Source organism: Lynx canadensis, chromosome B2 (genome assembly GCF_007474595.2).
Source record: "Lynx canadensis isolate LIC74 chromosome B2, mLynCan4.pri.v2, whole genome shotgun sequence".
NCBI lineage: Eukaryota > Metazoa > Chordata > Mammalia > Carnivora > Felidae > Lynx > Lynx canadensis.
In genome coordinates, this window is record NC_044307.1 from 32363023 (window position 1) to 32380552 (window position 17530).

Consider the following 17530-nt stretch of genomic DNA (forward strand, 5'->3'; position numbering starts at 1 on the left):
CTGGAGCAGTAAAGATCTGGCGATTCGAGCACACATGTATCCTGCCCTGGGCAGGTCTAAAGGATCTCTCCTTGTCAAAGCAAAAACTCAGAAAGGCAATTGCATTCATGACTGGCCCTCACACATGGGAACTGCCTCTCTCTTCCATCTCCATTCAGTCCCATAAGCTCGGACTTAATGGGCTGAATAAAACCAGCGTTTGCCTCCTGTGGAAGTCATCACTCTGAGGCCCAAAACATTAGCGTGCTGTCCACATCTGCTCCTACTCCATAGTGGCTCCAAGCTTGGCCTTATCCTCTTCCTTTTCTCTCCACGGTGGCTTAGATCAGGGTCCAGGCATCAGACAAGGCCTTGGGGTTGTGGCAGGTGAAGACAGGACTGACCCTGAGTTCATTCTTCTCAGGGGCGCAGTCTGATTCTGCCCGGAGCAAGATGCTGACTGGAGTCGGAGTCTTCGTGCTAGGGCTCGTGGCCCTCGGAGAGAGCCTCCTTCTCCGTTTTAGAAGCCATTGAGGTAAGAAACTTCTTGAAAGTGGTTGCTACTGTCTTTCCACTGTCTCACTCCCCTCTTCTTCAGTCATGAAGTTGTGACAGAAAAACAAAACAACAGAGCAAAAGAGGCCACTGAAATCAGATTCTGTTAAGGCAAAGACAGCCTGTAGGGAGGAAGACAGCTAGACGGAGATCTGACCCAGTAAGATACCTGAGGCTGCTGGTCACCCTATTCTGCAGGGTGTTCTTTGAAGCCTGGGGTAGACTCACACCCACAGAGTGGGCCCTGCTTTCATTCCCGGTGACATGGGGGCCGCAGTGCAAACATTTGGTTAATCTTCTCACGTGTTGTCACGCTTTACTCTCTCAGTGACCAAATTCATCTTCCCCTCTTACTTTCATTTCAGGATGACAGGGACCTCAGCCAACAGGTGGTATTTCTGTTTCCTTCTTCCTTCTTGGGATATAATTCATTTCATTGCAACATAAGTTTGGGAGCATTCAATAAGGATGCTGTGTTCAGGATATGTCATGGGCAGTGCCCTGAGAATGAGGAGAAACTCTCAGAGGCTGCTCCTTTTTTTTCAAGTTGAGTCAAATTGCCCCCAACTCTTGATCCCATTTTCATCTGTAAGTGGGTGTGGCCACAGAGCATGACTTTGCCCCACTGCTGAAGGAAAGTCCAGAAACTTTTCCATTTTTCTTAGGCCAGCATTCAGCCTCTCTATATAATATTTTTCTCTCCTGGGACTCCAGAGGGAAAGGGAATGTAGTCTTTGAGCTTAGATTGTTTTAAATTCTTCTTCTTCTTTTTTTAAAGTTTATTTATTTTGAAAGAGAGACAGCACAAGCGGGGAGTGGGGCAGAGAGAGAAGGAGTGAGAGAATCCCAAGCAGGCTCCACACCATCAACACAGAGCCTGCCACGGGGTTTGAACTCACAAGCTGTGAGCAGAAATCAAGAGTCGGACGCTTAACCAACTTAGCCACCCAGACACCCCTTACGTTCTTCGTATTCTTCACAGGACTCCGGAACTGATCTCAACTATCACACGTAGCCTTGGAACAAGTGATTCTGATACTCCTGTTGTCCAGCAATCCCCCACTTCCAAAAAGGATATTATGGCTAAATTGTGCCCCCGACACCAGTTTCTGAATGTCTGCATTTTAATTCAATGTACTTACTCTTTCTCAAGTTCTTCCAGTCTATTGAGGGACCTTTCCTGAGGAACATAAACCATCTAAATCGAATATTGTTGTTCTTTCTTTTTGAGAGGAAGGAGATGATCATGTGGCCATGTTTATGGTTGAAGGGTTTGGTGATCACTGGACAGGTCATTGTTGTTTTACCCAGGCATGGAGAAATAATACACTTCTTGATGGTGATCGATTCTCCTTGTTGAATAAGAGGCCAACTGATAGAGGACCTCCTAAAATTCACTTTACTTCATTGTAGATGACCAAATTCATTCTGCATTTTTACTAGTTGAGGGGTGGAACCATCACTCCTAGAAATCCCAGATGGAACAGACACTGAGCCTGGATTTCACCACTGACATTCATACAGGACTGATAAAGCATGTCAACCATGAAGAATATGCTTTCCAAGTGCAAAAATCAACATAAGATCAGAATGGCAGCAAATGATATTTGCTCACAGGTGTAGATCACAGGTGTAGTATGTTAACATTATAGTTCTCTTTTTATATTATTCACATCAGGGTATAGAAACAGACTTACCCCATGACTCCATGTTTATCAGATCACCCTAAACTTCCCTTTGAGCCATGCAGTAGGAAGTACATCTCCAGTTTCAAAAGCATCAAAGAAAGGTGATACCAGGTTTTTCAGACATAGGCCTGCTTTATAGAATACAGTTTCTTATGATTTTTGTAAATCTTTTTAGTTGATGTTTGAGACCAAGATAGAAATCATATTTGCTTCAGTCATTTCATGGCATGATGTGCCATCTAAGCCCAAATTTTATATAATAGTAACCAGGAAAACCTCTAATTCCTGTAATATTCATAGATTAGTGTCATTTTTCAAAACCAACAAGGCCTTAACCAAACTTAAAGAATTTTCCTTTCTTAACTGACCTTCTTGCATGGGACTATGTAAAACCAGGGTTTTTTTTAATGTTTATTTATTTTTGAGAGAGAGATTGACAGAGTGTGCGTGGAGGAGGGGCAGAGAGAGGGAGAGACAGAATCCGAAGCAAGCTCCAGGCTCCGAGCTGTCAGCACAGAGCCCAGCACGGGGCTCGAACTCACAAACTGCAAGATCGTGACCTGAGCCTAAGTCGGACGCTCAACCTACTGAGTCACCCAGGCGCCCCCGGTTTGAGCAAATATCATTATAAACTATGACCATACGTCAGTTTTTGGTGATTTTAAATATCACAAGATGGACATCTTGTGATCAAGTAAGAGGCCATTTCAGGGGTCTCCAAGACCACCCAGATTAGGTGAATCACTAGGAGGATTCATATAATTGTACTCATGGCTGTGACTTATTACAAAGTTTATGAAGCAAAGTCATTCAAGGGAAAAGGCACATGGGACAAAGCCCAGAAAAACCAGGTGCAAGCTTCCAAAAGTCCTCTCCTGTTGGAGCCGCAGGACACGCTTAATTCCTGAAGCCATGAGTGTGACCACAGGTGTGAAATACTGTCTGCCAGGAAAGCTCAGCGCTCGGCGCTCAGGATTTTTACTGGGGCCTGGTGGTGGAGGCACCCTCTGCCTAGCACGTTCCAAAATTCCAGACTCGCAGAAGGAAAGCAGGTGTTCAGCATAAACCAATTTTTATACAGTTTAGACACAATTTAGGCATATTCTTAATGGGTCTGGGAATGGTGGGAACCCTTTCAAAATCCAAGTTCCCAGATGCCAGGCAGGGACCAACCTTGTAAGCAGACCTTTCAAAGAATGTTACTGCTTTTCTGCACAGGAACAAACCATCCATTTTGCTGACAATTTTCAAAATCACACGAGTATCCATTTTTATCAAAGAAAGACATACACTGATACAGAAAATACCCTTAAATCCTAGTTTCCTGGAAACACGGGTTATTGCAGAAGACATGGAGCTAAATTCATATAATTATTTTTCATTCTTGTTATCATGATGTGAAATTATTATTACAAATGTTTTATGAATTTCTATTAGCATTTAAGCAGTTTTTAAAACACTTTTTTAATGTTTTTACTTATTTTTGAGATGGAGAGAGACAGAGCATGAGCAGGGGAGGGGCAGAAAGAGAAGGAGACACAGAATCCAAAGCAGGCTCCAGGCTCTGAGCAGTCAGCACAGAGCCCAACGCGGGGCTCGAACTCACAGACTGTGAGATCATGACCTGAGCCGAAGTCAGATGCGTAACCCACTGAGCCACCCAGGCGCCCCAGCACTTAAGCAGTTTTTAAATAGTAATCCCTGTGCCCAAGATGCGGCCTGAACTCATGACCAAGATCAAGAGTCACATGCTCCACTAACTGAGCTAGCCAAGGGCCCCTGGATTTAACAGTGTTTGAAAAGCTGAAGTACAAAGGATGCAGATGAAAATATTCTATTCTCTGAAGGTTTTGGGTTTTTTTGTTTGTTTGTTTGGGGTTTTGGTTTGGTTTTGGTTTTTATTTTGTTCAATGCCATGAGAAATTACACGTGTCTTCTAGTCTGTGATGTTTCTAGCAGAGAGTATAGTCTCCCAACTCTCGGTGTCCCAAATGAGAAAGTGAAGCTGTAATTCAGTATATCCACTGTCAATCATCTTGGAAAACAGAGGGAGGCAATCCAAAGAATTTCACATCCAAGAAGTTTGACTCTGAATGAGACTCTCATTGCCTGCCCCTGCCTAAAAAGGAGAGACTTCACTATTTGGGATGTTTTTAACATTTATTTTTGAGAGAGTGCGTGCATGCAAGCCAAGGAGGAGCAGAGAGAGAGGAGACAGAGGATCTGAAGCAGGCTCTGCACTCACAGCAGAGAGCCTGATGCGGGGCTTGAACTCATGAACCACGAATCATACTTATGAACCATAAGATCATGACCTGAGCCGAAGTCAGAGGTTTAACCTACTGAGCCACCCAGGAGCCCCTGGAATTTTGATAAGAAACAAACAAACCTTTTCAGCAGAAGACTGATAAACCAGCATTTATAATGCCTAATAGTTAATTTAATATTATCTTCTGGATCCCTACAGATGCATTATGTTCTGCCTTTTTAATAAATATGAGCAGTATTTCAGCCGCAAATATATATTTACATATATTTACATATATATGTATGTTATCTTGAGTCATAATTAAAAGGGACTTAGTTTACCCTCTGCTTATAAAGCAGCACCAGTACATTAATTTAGGGTTTGACAAGGAGAAGGAGGCCTCCCTGATTTTTGGTTTGGCCAACAATTCCTCCTAACATGGTATCATCAGAGGACAGTCATAACACTGTGAGTTAACTCTGAATTCTTACCATTGAGTAGGGTTCTGAAGCTTGCCCTCTTGAAGGTAGAGGACTGTCACATGTAAACATAATAGGTAATTTTTTTTATAACAGGTAAATTATTTAGTGCTTCTGTCCTTTCCTCTTTTTTTTATTTTTTTTTTTTTTCAACGTTTATTTATTTTTGAGACAGAGAGAGACAGAGCATGAACAGGGGAGGGGCAGAGACAGAGGGAGACACAGAATCTGAAACAGGCTGCAGGCTCTGAGCGGTCAGCACAGAGCCCGATGCGGGGCTCGAACTCACAAACCGTGAGATCATGACCTGAGCCGAAGTCAGATGCTTAACCGACCAAGCCACCCAGGCGCCCCTTTTTTTTCTTTTTTAATCTACATTGATGCTGTATTTGAAACAGTTCTGAGTTTAAGCGTTCTTTCTTGTATCAAATGAGTGAGGACTCAAAGCAGAGAGAGAGAAAAAAAGGTAAAAAAGTACTTCTTTAGTTTGAAAATCACAGATGGAGTGCCTGGGTGGCTCAGTCAGTTAAGCATCTGACTTTGACTTAGGTCATGATCTCGTGATTCGTGGGTTCAAGCCCCACATCAGGCTCTTGTAGTCAGCACAGAACCTGCTTTGGTCCCCCTCTCTCCACCCTTCCCCTGCTTTCTCTCCTCTCTCTCAAAAACAAACATAAAAATATTCTTAAAAGAAGAAGAAAATAAAATCACAGACAGTTTATCTTTCTACAACTAAATTAGGAGGGAAAAAAATGAAGAACCCACTGGCACCAGGTAGAAGCAAGAGGCTTCTAGGGTTTGGCATACATATTCAGTCACTGTGAATTTCCACTGTTTTTCCATGCCAGAACGTACAACAGAGACTTGGGAAGGTATTTTTAATCCTCATGAGTAATGTTCTAAGTTTTCTGAGGAAAAAGCCAGATTACCCATTGCAAGGATCCAAATGACTTTTAAATCGTCTCTGAAGCTCAAGAATGTTAAATAAGAGCCCATTGCCACCTCGTGGCCAACAGTGGAACCTACACTTGGAATAAGAAGTGAGGGAATTTGTCAATTTGGGAATACTCCAACATTTTTAACAAAAAAGTTAGAGAAAAAGTTAGGCGTACAGAAACCAAAATAAATGTGGCCAAATGTAGATGCTTTGGCAGCGCCAGCGCTTCTGTGCTTTGGCTATGCCTTTAACAGCAGCTGTGAAAATATGCTAATCATTGCTCTGTCACTAAACAAACCCTGATCACATTTCTACATAACTGAATATAAGGAAAACATACCAACAGAAGGAAACCCTTCAACATCAACTTTGGAAAGGAGAAGGACTACATAACTAGAGAGCGCTAGTATCTGTAAAGTTAGTGGGATCATCGGAAAACACCTAGAGAGAGCAGTACTGTCCAATAGAACTTTCTGCTATGGTGGAAATGTCCTGTGTCTGAGCTGTCCAATAAAGCAGCCACTAGCCACATGTGCTCTTCAGCATTGAAAGTGCTAATAGCTAGTGCAACTAAGGAGTAGAATTTTTTCATTTAATTTTAAATTATTTAAATTTAAATTATCATAGCCATATGTGACTAGTAGCTACCATTCTGGACTCGCCGAGTATGGTTTACAATCTTTCTCTAAAAATATGTAGACTCCCTCTTAGTAGCTTTCAGTGGAGGCAGGACCACCTTCAGGCAAAACTGCTAGAAAATTGAAAAATGAAAAGGGATTTGAGAAGCAAGGGAAGATGCAAATAAAATGCCTGGTCAGGTCACAGCTCATTAGATTTGGGGATATCAGAATTCCAAAACCAGACCCACTAGCAAGTTTAAAAACTCACAAAAGAGGGGCGCCTGGGTGGCTCAGTCGGTTGAGCGTCTGACTTCGACTCACGTCGTGATTTCGTGGTTTGTGAGTTCGAGCCCCGCGTCGGGCTCTGTGCTGACAGATTGGGGCCTGGAGCCTGCTTCGGATTCTGTGTCTCCCTCTCTCTTTACCCCTCCCCTGCTCACGCTGTCTCTCTCTGTCTCTCAAAAATAAATAAATAAACGTTAAAAAAAATCACAAAAGAGGTTAAGGAAGTATCAACAATCCAATTCTACCACATACAGACGCCACAGACATAGAAATAATCTTGGCAAACCTTCAACTCACGTGGTTTAAAAGTGCTGGGAACCAAGCCAAAGGGAATCACGAAGACAAAGAACTCATAAACGTTCCCAACACATTTCTCCTGGTACACATGAAAAGGGGGCACTTTAGCACACCTCCGCTGATTCGCCCTGTGAGTTTAAAGAGCTCTGCCTTAAAGATCAAGCCAGATCCTCCCGTAGGACAGCACAAATGGCCCCAAGGTCTGTCCCTCCAGACCTGTTGCAATGTTAAATCTGTCTGGAGACACCCTAGACTTTATTAAAACACTTTTGAACTAAGGAAAATATCCTAGAATTCTAGGAACCTTGGGATACGGATCAAGAGCAACTTTCAATTAGGAAAACCTAACCTAGTAAGGGGGCTATTTTGAATATTGGGGCACGTGGAGGAGAAAGTATCTAAGATGATGGGTTGAAGTAACATTAAAGGAGATTACAGGAAACCAAAAAAGTTTCAGTGGTGACTTCACCCTTCCCTGGGTGTTTTATTTGAATTTACTAATGCAATTCTGGAAATGGGAAAAGCTTCCGCTTTGAACCTCTGGGATCCCACTTTCTACCAAAAAAAATACATATATATGTAAATCTGAAAGTGTCAAGTCTCTAGGAGAATATGTAAAATATAAATCATGATAAAATAGTTGGAGAAACTGGAGATGCCAATCCTACCAATAGAACTCGTTGACAGCTTATTCTAGCCAGTCAAAAGGTAGGTGGATCTCGGGTTAACTGTGAATTATAGCAATATTAGGAAGATTAGCTAATCCTTACTTAAGCAGTACTTACCAAGCACCAGGAACTGTTCTAAGTCCATACGTTTAACTCACCTAGTTGTAAAAATAAATAAATAAAATGTGTTTAGCCCTGTACCTGATATCATTTCCTCAGTAAAACATCTTGCCAAATCAGTCCCTGATCAGCATGCATGCATCCATCTGGCTGATGTATTCTTTTTAATGCCAATAAATTATGTTCACCACCAGCCGTTTGCTTTCACTCGGCTGCCCCAACAAGCCACGCTGGCTATATTACCACAGTAAATTCTTCTACCCTGAGGCATAATCCCATAAAACAGAATTTAAACAGATGACCTAAATCCACCTCAAGTATTAAAGTTGTTCATTATACTTAGTGACACGTTAACCAGGGTTCACTTGAAAACAATTGTGCCCATGAGGAACTTTTTTTGAGGGGGAGAGGAGCTATCTTTCATCTTGATTATGGTGGCAATTACACAATGAATGTTTGTCAAAACTCATAGAACAGGGCGCCTGGCTGGCTCAGTCGGTTGAACGTCTGACTTTGACTCAGGTCATGAGCCCGTGGTTCGTGAGTTCGAGCCCCACATTTGGCTCGCCCCTCTGTCCCCCTCTCTCTCTCTGCCCCTACCCCACTTGTGCTCTCTCAAAAAATAAATAAACAAATAAACATTTTTTAAAAACTCATAGAACAATCCAGTTAAGAAGGATAAGTTTTACTGTGCATAAATTATATCTCAGTAATCCTGATTTTTAAAAAGCACTGCACCCCAAAACTCTGTCTTCCCCTATCGATTTTATGATTAAATTTTCAGTAAACTTTTGGGAAGAAAAATTCTTCCCTTTGTCCTTGAAACTCCCTACCCCCAAAAAAGAGGAACATGAATTAATTGGTATGTTTGAATTCTCAAAACTGCATACATATCCCACATCCATATTAACCTTGGGTCTCTTCACCAAATTCGTAAAAATGGCTCCAAACTTAGATGAGTCCTTAAACCACAAGGTACCTTCAAGCTGTGCTAATACAGCAGCCACTAGCTACGTTGGCTATTTAGGTTAATTAAAATTAAATGAAATTAAAAATAAAGTTCCTTAGGGGCACTAACCACCTTCCAAGTGCTCGATAACCTCATGGCGTTAGTGGCCACAGTATTAGATGGCACAGATGTAGCATATCTCTGACATCACAGAAAGTTCCATTGGCTAGTACTGCCTTAGAGGCCAAACAGGTGTATAGATCACTGGAGTTTTGAGCAAGGAATACATAACTATATGGCATATATCTCTGAGAATTCAACTGGATGGCATTGCTAACAAACTACAATCATCTTGAAAGGATACACACTGGAGCTATTCTACTGATGTTCTAGTAAGGCCAATGACCTCAGACCCTCAAAGACAGGCGTATTAATAGAGGCAACTCATGGCGGAGACATGGAGGAAAGTGTGTTGCTGTGTCTTAGATACAAGCTCCAGGTGCCTCCAAACCAGCTTCCAAAGACTTCAAGGAATCCCTAGTGGGAAGTTTGCCAGCAAAACAAAACAGGCAGCCTGTTTGTTTTTAAACTCCCGCTTAATGCTTTGCCTAGAACCGGTAGGTAGATTTCATTGGAATGTCCTCCCCCCCCACACACACACACAAAAGGCAAAAAAAGATGTTTTTAAACTATTGATTTGAATGGAAATTATGACACCGCTTTACTGGTAAAAGCCACCGCACAATCCCCCGGTTTCTGGACCTTACTCAAGAAATTGTTCAGAGACAGGGGCGCCTGGGTGGCTCAGTTGGTTAAGCGGCCGACTTTGGCTCTGGTCATGATCTTGCGGTCCGTGAGTTCGAGCCCCGCATCGGGCTCTGTGCTGACAGCTCAGAGCCTGGAGCCTGCTTCAGATTCTGTGTCTCCCTCTCTCTCTGCCCCTCCCCTGTTCATGCTCTGTCTCTCCCTGTCTCAAAAATAAATAAAACGTTAAAAAAATTAAAAAAAAAAGAAATTGTTTAGAGACAATGGCAAGACAGAGAATTCTAATTGTTCCCCAATATCCATAATCCCTGATTCCTTGATAGAACTTTCCATTTTAAGAGGGCACATGGGCTTCCAGAGTAAGCACTAGTTTTCCACCCTACTCTCCAGTTAGGTACAAATTCTGTCCAGCAAACCGTAAGCGGAACTGCTGTGTGCAACTTCTGGAAAGTGGCCTTATAAAAAGGGAGAAATGGGTCCTTCTTTGCCGTTCCCCCTTTCTGCTGATTGGAATACAGACAACGAAAGCTGGAACTCAAGCAGTCACATCGGCCGTTGCAGGAAGAGTAATGGTGAGGCCGGCCGAACAAGACAGACGGAATCTGAATCCCTAGGCTTCTGCGTGAGAACGAGATAAACGTCTGCCTTGGTTAAGCCATTACTGCTCCCGGGGTTTTCGGTTTCTCCCAGCTCAACCCAAGCCGAAGCGGTACGCACCTCACGTCTGGCTCACAGCCAAGACGTAACAAGAGTAGACGCCCAGACATACAAAATGGCGCTCTCACTGTGTGCATCACCCTCCAGCATCAGATACAGGAAGATGACGGAGTGCCTTCCTCCAGTCCTGGCACAGGCCTCTCACTGACTGCCTGCTCAGAAGCTCTTCATCTTCTCGGAAATCACACCTTACGCGGTGCCTTGTCCCACGCCGCACGCCACCACGGTGCTTGGTTAGTAAGGAGCGAAGAGGCTCCGCGAGCCTCAGAAACGGGACGGGGAAGGGTATCACGCCCTGCCGCGCGTGCCGGTGGGCGGGTGCTGAGTGTGGGCCAGCCCTCAGGACCTGCTGGAGATTTATTTGTGGTCATAAATCAATAGCACGCTTCAGTGGCAGTTATACTTTTCCCGGGCCGCATCTTAGCGCGCTGGATACGAGACTTAGTATCTTCAAAATACCTGCAGTACCCTGAAGTTGCTCTTTAAAGACGCAACAATGCGGTATTGGGCGTCCCTACCGCCCAAATGGTGTCAGATACTTCTTTTTTTTTTTTTTCTAATTTGTTTATAGCTTTATTTTATTTTATTTTATTTACATCCAAATTGGCATCTAGTGCAACAATGATTTCAGGAGTAGATTCCTTAGTGCCCCTTACCCATTTAGCCCATCCCCCCTCCCACAACCCCTTCAGCAACCCTCAGTTTGTTCTCCATATTTATGAGTCTCTTCTGTTTTGTCTCCCTCCCTGTGTTTATATTATTTTTGTTTCCCTTCCCTTATGTTCATCTGTTTTGTTTCTTAACGTCCTCATATGGATGAAGTCATATGATTTTTGTCTTCCTCTGACTAATTTCACTTAGCATCATACCCTCCAGTTCCATCCATGTAGTTGCAAATGGCAAGATTTCATTCTTTTTGGTTGCTGAGTAATAATCCATTATATATATTATATTTATTATATATATATATTATATTTATTATATATATATATAATACCAAGAGGTATATATATATATACCACATCCTCTTTATCCATTCATCCATCGATGGACATGTGGGCCCTTTCCATACTTTGGCTATTGTTAATAGTGCTGCTATAAACATGGGGGTGCATGTGCCCCTTAGAAACAGCACACCTGTATCCCTTGGATAAAAATGCCTAGTAGTGCAATTGCTGGGTCCTAGGGTAGTTCTATTTTTAGTTTTTTGAGGAACCTCCATACTGTTTTCCAGAGTGGCTGCACCAGCTTGCATTCCCATGGTGTCAGATAGTTCTAACACACCTTCTCTTAGTTGACGAGTGTCATGTTTGACAGTGACATAAAACAGAACAACAGTTATAACCAAAAAAAAAAAAAAATGTGCTTATAGTTTAGCCAAAGAAAATATGTAAGAATTTGCCCAGTGGTGCCATACTTTGCTGACTTAATGGCTAACCTGGTCTAAAATTAACACCATTGGGGGCGCCTGGGTGGCGCAGTCGGTTAAGCGTCAGACTTCAGCCAGGTCACGATCTCGCGGTCCGTGAGTTCGAGCCCCGCGTAGGGCTCTGGGCTGATGGCTCAGAGCCTGGAGCCTGTTTCCGATTCTGTGTCTCCCTCTCTCTCTGCCCCTCCCCCGTTCATGCTCTGTCTCTCTCTGTCCCAAAAATAAATAAACGTTGAAAAAAAAATTTTTTTTTAAATAAAAAATAAAAAAATAAAATTAACACCATTGTTCAGCTTTGCAAGTCCTGCCCGGGGAAGGAAGTTGGATATTGACTTCCCACATACTGATTCAACTAATGTGTGGCAGACACTGTGGTTTGGCTGACCCCACACCACACTCGTCCTGACCCCTTGTTCCCTTTCCCAGACTTCCTTGCAACTAGGGATGGCTGTGTGACCCAAAAGCAGAAACTTGCTAAAGCGATAGATGTGGCTATCCCTATAACTTACTTCTTCCATCTTGGGTGATGGAGGAAGTGATAGCTAGAGATGCAGCAACCACTTTGGAGACATGAAGTGACAAGCATATGGAAGGAAGGGTAACATTGTGAGATAGTGAAGTACAAAGATACAGTCTGGGGTCTGATAGCATCGACCGACAAGTGGTCAAACCAACACTAGCAGATGTCTTCCTCAGATTTCTTGTGTTATGAGAAAAATTAATTTCTATGTGCTTTTGGCCACTGTTATTTGGGTTTTCTGTGCCTGCCTTTGCAGGCATTTCTGCTGGATGCAGCAGGTCCCAAGAGGCCCTTTCAGACCTAGGGCATTTGGTGGCCTTTCTCCCTCTGTCCCTTTGCTTATTTCTTACATGCATGTCTCTAAGCAGAGGTTTGCAACCCAGGCTGCATTTTGGAACCCCCTGGGGAACTTGTACAAAAATACCTTTGCCCGGGCCCCATGCCAGATTAATTGAATCCACATCTCTGAGGGTGGGGACAGGGCATGAGTAATCTTTATAAGAGTTCTTTTAGATTAGTGATTTTCCATTTTTACCCCCTGAGGATCCTCTTATACTCTTAAAAATTATTGAGAACCCCAAAAGGCTTTCCTTGTGTATATGTTATGTTATATATATTTACAGTATTCAAAATGGAAACTGAAAAAAGTAATATTTAAAAAAAAAATTTTAGGAGCACCTGGGTGGCTTAGTCAGTTAAGCATCCAACTTCACCTCAGGTCATGATCTCATGTTTTGTGAGTTTGAGCCCCACGTCAGGCTCTGTGCTGACAGTGCAGATTCTTTCTGCTTGGGATTCTCTCTCTCTCCCTCTCTCTATGCCCCTCCCCCACTTGTGCTTTCTCAAAATAAAAAAATAAACTTAAAAAAGATAGAAAATGAACTTTTAGGTTGAAGAAAATATCTTAATATATCAATATATAATATTGATAGATTTATCTGTATATGAACACAGTCATAAAATAGAGTTTTGCTTTTTTTTTTTTTTTTGAGGCAAGGGTCCAGAAAGGCAAATGTGCATAGAGCCCACAGAAGTCATAATGCAGCCCTCGATATCATGGTCATGGTCATGTGCTAAAGAGCAAGTCAGCAAAATACAAACAACAGAGATGCTGGACTCTGAGATTAGACAGCTCATGATGTTGTGGCCGCAATGGCGGAGTGTGACTTTGGGTTGGCCCTTTGGGGCAAGGATGAGTCAAGGAGTGCAAGTGTGGTCATGAACGGGCTGGCCGGAGGTATAGAAAGTGGTCTGTATAGGGGCACCTGGGTGGCTCAGTTGGTTAAGCGTCCAACTTCAGCTCAGGTCATGATCTCATGGTTCATGAGTTCGAGTCTCACATTGGGCTCTCTGCTGACAGTACAGAGCCCTCTTTGGATCCTCTGTCCTCCTGTCTCTCTGCCCCTCCCCTGCTTGCTCTCTCTCTCTCTCTCTCTCTCTCAAAAATAAAAAAATAAACATTAAAAAAAAAGAAAGTGGTCTGTATAGAGGGAAAGACAGCAAACACCTCTTGGGGTGTCTTCTCAGTAATCCTACCTTATGTGGGAAGAGTGTCCCCAATACCTCTCGTACACCCACCCTAGCGCTTCATATAAATTATCTGTTTGTTGTTATACTGGGCCACCAGCCATAGAAAGTTGGTTCTCAGGGAGACAGCTGACCTGTCTGCAAGCTAGGCCAACCAGACGGGACTCCAGGAACCTGAACCACGGAGCCCAGAGACACAGAGGTTGAAAGCAGATTGACCAAGTGGTGTTTGTGGCCACACTCAGGGACAAAGTCCATGAAGCTCTGAGGTCTCAAAACTGCCCTTTTTCTTCTGTACTAAGTCAACCCTTCCTTCAAATACTGAGTACCCTGGTATTTTTGTAAGAAATTTCCTTTCGAGGGAGCCTGGGTGGCTCAGTCGGTTAAGCATCCAACTTCGGCCCAGGTCATGACCTCACGGTTTGTGGACTCGAGCCCCACATCGGGCTCTGACCTGACAGCCTGCTTGGGATTCTCTCTCTCCCTCTCTCTCTGTCCCTGTCCTGCTTGTTCTCTCTCTCTCAAAATAAATAAACTTTTTAAAAAAATCATTAAAAAAAAAAAAAAAAGAAATTTCCTTTGGGTCTTAAGCTGTTTTAATCAGATTTTATGTTTGGAACAAAAAGAAACTTCAGAAGTACGAGGTCTTGACAGCACTAGAATCAAAAGTTGAAAGGAGAGCAGTGTGCCCCAATCACCAGTGTGTCGCCAGTAACCAAGGCAAGGCATTTGAACCAGGGGGGTGTGGCCAGTTCCCCTCCCTTGTCACTACAAGGGGGATTACTGCCCTGTAAACCAAGTGCTATCCCACTTCACAGACGGGAAAACTGATGCTCATAGTAAATAAGCACCCCAGTTAGAAGCAAAACACCACTGGCAAGCTAGATGCAGGAGAAGCCCTCGTTAGGAATGCAGAGAGGGGCATCTGGGTGGCTCAGTCGGTTAATCATCCGACTTCAGCTCGGGTCATGATCTCACCGTTCGTGAGTTCGAGCCCGGCATCGGGGTTGCTGCTATCAGCACAGAGCCTGGTTCGGGTTCTCTGTTCCCCCCTCTCTCTGCCCCTCCCCTGCCTACTCTCTCTCACTCAAAAATTGAAAAAAAAAAGGAATGCCGAGAGATCTCCTGCCGGCTATCATCAGCACCACCCTCAGCCCTAAGTCGGCTCAACCCTACCCAGCCTGGACCATTTGCCGCTGCAGACTCTTCTGTCTGACCCCCTCTGTCTGTCACCAGGGCTCCAATTAAAAGTACGGTGCTACTTCCCACCCTCTGCCCAACCCTAATATGTCTGAAACCTGTTTCTTAATTTGTATTTTTTACTTATGTGTTTCTATAGATTTTCAATTCTGAAAAGTAGGGGAAATACTGAGATATTAATAAAAAGACGGGAAAGTTGCAGAGCCATAAGAAACCTCTACCAGCCCTTGTGGTACAGGTGTACCCGAGTTAGTGAGCACTTACCCACCACGTGACCCACCAACAGAGCCCAGACCATGGGGAGCCATGAACATAACACAGGAATATATCACCACGACCCACATACTCTGGCCCCAGACCCTGCGGAATCCCAGCCCTTTAGAGCTGAAATGGCAAGACCTGGAACATGACCTTTATGCCAGCTGCCATAGTATCCAACATGGCTTCTATCTGTTACTCTTTAGAAAACCACACACCGAGTTTATGGGATTCACAAGGCCTTCTGCGCAGAAGATGTTATTGAGAGGAAGAGAAGCCAGAGCGAAGTAAACAAATGGATTGTCACAACAATTTGTAGACCAAATGCCCATCACCTGAGGGAAGGCGGTGGAGGGAAGGTGGTGTGGTGGGTTGGCTCTCAGGCTTATTCTACACTCTTGGCTGCTTGAGGGTAGCCCTAAAGGAGGTGTCCCTACAGATGTCCCTGGTGTTCATTCAAGGACCAGTGGACAGTTCTTCCCTACTGAGATGGCAGTAGGGGGGAATGTGAGGGGGGGAAATAAGAAAAGAAAGCCAACTGCAAGCACCCAGGGGGTGATGTCAGCTCACCTGAGCAGATGTGGGCTGGGAAATGTGATCCTGGCCTCTGAACTGCATAGCTGGTTAGGAAAAAACTAGGATGTGTTCCTAACCCTCCCTGCCGACCACACCGAACTTTCAGGAATCGGGGCTACATAATCACAAAACTGGGTCACCACCCCCTACTGCTCTGGAACTCCTTTCTGAGGCAACTGCGGCCTTGTTTTGACCCACTCCCTTCCTTATCTGTCTCTACTCCCACCTACCCTGATCCATGTAGAAACTACAAATCCCAGCATGCAACATAGCCAAGGAGGGGGAGGTCTTCTGGGATATGTAGTGCTCTCAGGTGCAGTGATCTAAGTGGTCCAAATTTTACAAGCTGTTTTTTGACCATGAGGTAGGACGCCAAAAATATCAGCCCAAGGCTAAGAAGTAGCTCCAAGGCTGTGACAGGCTACAGCATCCATCCCCACAGCCTTCCCACTAAATCTCACTAAACCCCTGTGGCTGGCCGTGTGCCTGTGTCCAGGCCCTTCACAGCCTCATCCAACCTGGGTGGGGCCTTGCTAACGCACAAATCTGTCATATCCCTTCTCTTTCCCAACATCATCAGTGACTTCCTTCTCCTTATTGGGTTCAAGTTAAACTTGTTGGAGGGGCAGTCAAGAGTTTCAGAGCCCAGCGTTTCCTGCAAGAGTTCGTGGTTCTGACCCAGTCAAGCCCAAAGGAACTCCCCAAAGTCTCTGCCTCTGTCTTCTTTATCTACTCCCCAGCCCATCTGGAAGTCTCCTCTGCCCACAAGCCACTGGAGCCACTACCAGCACCCGCATGTTTAGATACCAGGGGACCTGCGCTACCCACACCCCAAAACTCCCGCCTCTGGAGCCCTGCCCTGCAACTCCTCCCATCTTTCCTTAGAGCCAGGGCTTGGCTCCCCTCGCCCTGGGGAGCCAGGAGGCAGAAGGAGAGGGCTGTGTGGTTCTGGCATCCTCGTCTGCAACTTGGCACAGAATCGCTGGTAAAACGGTTGTCCGGGGTTGGTTAGCATTCTAGCTAAATAGGCTTTTGCGGATTGGCCTGGGACCCAACTGCCCTGTATAAGTGTTATTTGAGTGAATGTATGGCATTGTTTTCATGGAGAAAAGCCCTCTAAGCTCAGAGCATCTGACCAAAAGTGACCTTTGGGGACATTCCCCTTTGGGTTCTGGGGGCAAACTCTGGGTTTGGCTCCAATTGCAGAGAAAGCATGGAAAAGCCTCAGCGCTGGCCCAGCTTAGCTGGGGGTGAGTGCGGGCAAGATCTATTTCCGTCTGATCTTCCTTTTAGCTGAGGCCCAGAAGGAAGCTTCCGGAAGGGGGTTGTCGGAAGCCTTCAGGACTTGGAGATTAAGACCGAGGGCGAGTGATCCCAAAAGCCCGTCCACCGCCTGACCCCGTAAAGATAAGATCAGGGGGCTTCCACTCGGCCTTTTGGGCTGAGGGAGTGAGGAGGGTTCAGTTGGGGACGAAGAAAGGGACAACGTGTTAGGAAGGTCTTACTCCGCTTGCCCTTTAGTTGGCCGAGGGCTTGGCGCCGGCACCAGGGGGCAGCAGAGGCGGAGAGATGCGCGGAGGGGCTTTTCACCTGCAAACGGTTTCCCTGCCCACCGTCTCTGCCAGGCTGGGCCTCTAAGCCCCATAGGAGAGCTTCTTTGGATCCAGAATGAGCTAGCTCCACCACTCCAGGGTTTCAAAGATCGGGGTTCTG